Genomic DNA, 5,000 nt, shown 5'->3' with positions numbered 1-5,000 from the left:
AAATGTTATATTTTGTTCAAAATCCATACTCTTTTAGAAAGAATAAGGCTTGTTAATTTTTGTTCAGAATGCTTAAACTTGGGAAAATAATGTGTTCTGGGAAAGATCTTGTTCAAAATTCATCTGCCCTTAAAAAACAAACAAAAAAAAAAAACATATTTTGAGTAAAGTACTTTTGCGATAAATGTGGAAAAGAGGTATGAATGAGATATTCAGTCTCAAACATACCTCTTTTCTGGTAAAGTCCTGGTGGAAGATGTATAAGCTTTTGAAAATAATGTGTTTTTGATTATAATATGTTGATGATATTGTGGTTATTATGATGTCATGTCCATCTCATATGGCATACTCTAACAAACAGAACACTTCAGATACACTTTTTCGTAACAGTAACTAAAGACTCCATAAGTTTACAATCTCTAAATAGAGTTAGGGAGCTCTCAGATTAATCATACAGGCTATTTGACTTCTCCTAAACACTTCCTTTAGGCCTTCGTGTCATGTGGTCTCGGCGTGCACATGGTCGGTTACATCATCATTTGTTACGGTGTGTGTGACGCCATTTGCTCCGTTGGATTCAGCCCCGTCGTCCGAAAGTACGGCCGTGTCCCCGTCTTCACCTTAGGTTTCGTCATTAACCTCGGCTTGAACATCACTCTTACATACTGGACGCCGACACCCGATGATTTTGTGGTGTATTTCGTCATCTCTGGTCTTTGGGGAATTGCCGATGCAATCTGGCAAACGCAGATTAACAGTAAGTTATTCTTTTATAGGTCCGTGATGATTTTGGTACAGGATACTGACTCTCATTTTCTATTTTCATGACAGAATTTTCCACACCCTTGAGTGGGTATTTCTACAATGGATAGTATAATAGTCATGCTTTTTTGATTAATTAATAAAAGGTTTATATAATGATGAGTAGATGTTACATAAGCGTTGTTCAAGGCCAGAACATCACACGGTAAATGTAGCAAAGGAAAAACAAATAGAATGCTAAATACAACATACCAGATCACAAAACACACACACACACACACACACAGACACACACGCACACGCACACGCACACGCACACATACATATATTTATATATATATATAATTCATACATATAAACATTACTTACCACCCTGCCCTCCTCCTCCCCCACCAGCTCTCTACGGCGTGATCTTCCCGGGCGCCTCCGAGGCGGCCTTCAGCAACTACCGCCTTTGGGAAGCCACGGGTTTCATCATAGCCTACGCCTGCAGCACCGTCTTGTGCGTGAGTGCGAAGATCATAATCCTCAACGCGTTCCTCCTGCTGGGGATCGCAGGATACTACCTCATCGAGATCCTGGAGAAGCGAGGAGGACTCGGGCAGGACAAAGAGGGGAGCTGGTGGTTCTCGACCGGCTGTGCCAGAGAGGGGAAGGAGTAGTGTTGCGTAGGTCGGGGCTTCCGAGACTGGTGAATGGATCTCTCGAAGGTGAATGAGTTTGTTTTTTCTTCTTCTTCTTCTTCTTCTTCTTAGAGGTGAATGGCATTGGAGTAAGGAGTGAAGAGTGAATGAAAGGATATCTTAGTTTCTTCAGATGTATATGTAGTGCGATGTCCGTGTTAACCCAGGGGCCCCGTCCCAGTTCATCAAGTCAAAAGTGAAAACTTTTTTGCCCTCCCTTGATGCTGGCCAGGGAAACAAGCGCTAAGGGCCTGGCTAACCCCTGTCAATTCAAAACCCTGAAAGTGGTAGCGTGGGGGAGGGAGTTTGAATCAGTTAAATGGGTGTATTCCAGCGTGACAATCTCTTTCTGATGCTCGGCCTAATAGAACAAAATTCTAAAACTAATTGAAAAATACTAGTAAAATATAAAATGCCAAAACATGTGCAGAAGGCACTTAAAATGATTAAGGCTGCCGTATACTAAAACTAAAGAAAAGATACTCCCGAGTGGAGTATCTGGCAGAAGGCTTACCAATAAAAACAAAGGCTAGATCAGCAAATCTGACGCCACTGCTGAAGGCTTAAAAATTGACAAAATCTAAATACGGCAGAAAAGAAAACAACAGTCTGGTGTACTAAAATGAAAAAAAAAACTCAGACTTCCTACCACAAAGTATAAAAAGACTAGGTAAAAGGAATCTAGCCAAGTTCAATAAAAAAGGTCTGATCAGGATTTAATAAAAATGTTCTTTTAGATCACGTCCAGCTCTTAAGCAAAGAATGTCGGTAAATTTTCCGAATAACGCCGCGTTACGAAATACCACAAAAGTGGTATCGATGGATTCCTCTCAACCTCTACTATTCTTATATAGTGAAATTAATGAGCGCTTGCACCCCTGGACCCCACAATCTGGGTCTCTTTTCTTAAGGCACTTCGTGCTACCTCGTCCTACTTCGGGGCATATTTCGCTTGCAAAATCTTAACCCAATGACCTACCTAACTTTGCCTAGTTTTAAATTAATCCCTAGCCAAAGGGGGGCTTCGCCCCCCCCTGGACCCCCCTTTTTAGGGCACTTCGTGCAACATACCTTGGGCAAGATATCCCGAATCCACCATCCTCGCCCTGAAATTCAAACATGGCTGTGTTTACGTATTTACGGATAGTAGCAAGCTGTGGACTGGAAACACCCAAGGAATTACCTGCATGTGCTGTTATGTTCTCTCAACAGATGGCGTAATATTCCCCATTATTTACAGTATAATTATAGTGCCCTCTATTGAGTGGTCGCGTCATCATCGGTCCTAGTTTCCTATCCTGAGGAATATATGAGACAAAGACTCAGTTGCTGTCATCATGGCGCAGTGTGAGGGTTATCCGTGTCGCGGCATTTTCATCTACAGGACTAATTACGCATCATAAGTATCACGAAGTGCCCTGAATAGGGGAGATCCACAGGGGGGCATAGCTCCCTCTTCGCAAAGGCTGACTTCAAAACTAGGGAAAGTGAGGTAGGTAGTTGGGTTAAGGTTTTTGTGATACCGAAGTAGCACGAGGTAGCACAAAGTGCGTTAAAAAGGGGGGGGGGGGTCCAGGGGGGGCTTCGCCCCCCCCTCTTGGCTAGGGCAAACTTCAAACCTAAGCAAAGTTAGGTAGGTATTTGGTTAAGATTTTGCATACGAAATATGGCCGGAATTCATATTTTACCCCGTAATTTCCCTGATCAACTTCATGCCCTCCCCTACTATCGGGACCAAGATTGTGGGCTCCAGAGGTGCAAGCGCTCATTAGTTTCACTATATATGAATAGTAGAGGTTGAGAGGAATCCATCGATACTACTTTTGTGGTATTTAGTGACGCGGCGTTATTCGGAAAATTTACCGTTTTAAAAAACGTCAACATTGCCTTGGTGACGTCAGAGGCATATTATCTTACGGATATTATAAACAATAAAATTCAGCAAAAAAAACAACATAAAAGAGAGATACAAATATAAAACAAAATGTATAAAATCCTAAAAAGCATAACATATAAACTAAAAGGAATAAAACGAAACAAAAATAAAATACATAAAACGTTTCCCCTAAAGTTTAAAATAAAATCAAAGAAACATTGAGACCATAAAAGTTCACAAAGTATTAAAACACAAAAAAAAAATAAAACTTGGTGACAAATAAAAACATTCAATGTAAGGTCTCGTAATATATAAATAAAATAATAAAAGTAATTACAGAAAACTTCAGTTAAAAGGGAAACTATGCTAAAATGGAGAACAAATAAAAAGAAAGATAATTGGTAAAAAAAAAGAAACAGGCGACAGGCAACGTCCAGTCCTCCGGCCAGGACAGCCAGAACGGGAGAGCAGAGAGCGCGCCTGCTTGTGGAGAGCGCGAGATGCAGCATCTGGCCACCTTACATATATATATATATATTTGTTTTTCTTCTTTTCTTTTCTGTACTTAATACGTATCCATTTTCTCTATCTCTTAGACTATGGGCGACATTCACGTAGGTCCATGGATGTATAAAGTGTGTAAAGGCGTTCTAGCATTTTCCTCTCCGTAAATTAAGATTCAGGAATATAATTCTAAAACATACCCGGTAATAAAACATTGTACCTAAGAATCTATGCTTAAGTTATAAGCTGTTTACTAACCATATCCGTTGTGAACTAGAAATATATATGTATTTTTTCCGTACTGATTTATTTCATCCGTTTTCTGTATATATGCTCAAGAGGTGTAAACGCACAATCAAAATAAACAAGTAAGAAACATAAATAATGTTTTTTTTTCTGATGAAGAAAACATAAAAGACGCAATAAAATCTACTCACGAGCGACAACATCATCATAAAGCGTCGAAGGTAAAGCCCTATGTGGTGTTACCTGACACAATCCACACGAAGAGGTCACGGGAGTCACGGGAGTCTGCCGATGCTCAGCTGGAAAGCAATCTGACGAGGCCTTCGTGACACGTGGCCCAGTCACCTCGCTGCTCGGTCCTGGTGTAGTGTTTTACTAATACCCAACGGGTTGTTCATCTCGGACTATTGAATTCTAGGTGAATTGGCAGCGCCATTATAGCCAACAGGGTTTATGTTAGAAAAAGCAAAATATAATGTCTTCATTTATTATATATGAATAAGCAAAAGAGAATATAAAAGAACAGAAACCAAAATCGACATAGAAGCAAACTGAACGGAAAAGGATAAAGCTAAAACTGTACAAAAAAGGACAAAAGTAAAACTGAATAGAATAAGCAATACCAAAATGAAATAAAAATAAACACTAAAATCGGTCCAGCATAACAAGTTTAATTACGATCAAAAACAAAGCATTATTCTTCAAATAAAACCCGCCCTTTTGCCTTGTAACCCAAAATTAACACTCAACTTACCTTATCAAAACTGGAGGGAAAGGTGGGCCTTGTAGTGCAATTCCAGAGGCTCGCACGTGAAAAGAGTATTTATGTTTTCTTATAAAGATGGCGACGGTGTCAACAATGGCAATCGCCGTGGCAATTGCCTAATCTCTGGTTCAATTACATTAAAATAAATAATTACTAAACCTTT

The 5,000-nt window shown here is 39.9% G+C and overlaps 1 pseudogene across 1 annotated transcript in view; it reads left to right on the top strand.

Annotated features, from left to right (window-relative positions):
* The window catches only part of LOC122243202 (UNC93-like protein), a 16,781-nt pseudogene extending 12,571 nt beyond the window's left edge, over nucleotides 1-4,210 (top strand). The window contains exons 8-9 of the transcript XR_015190672.1: nucleotides 490-757; nucleotides 1,159-4,210. The product of XR_015190672.1 is annotated as an UNC93-like protein (transcript). The remainder of the gene's footprint in view (nucleotides 1-489; nucleotides 758-1,158) is intronic.
* Nucleotides 4,211-5,000: the final 790 nt, after the last annotated feature.

This window comes from Penaeus japonicus, unplaced genomic scaffold (genome assembly GCF_977035675.1).
Source record: "Penaeus japonicus unplaced genomic scaffold, GWHDUDI00000001_assembly GWHDUDI00000038, whole genome shotgun sequence".
Taxonomy (NCBI): domain Eukaryota; kingdom Metazoa; phylum Arthropoda; class Malacostraca; order Decapoda; family Penaeidae; genus Penaeus; species Penaeus japonicus.
Note: the sequence above shows the minus strand (reverse complement) of the source record. Positions and strands in the feature narration are given on the sequence as shown.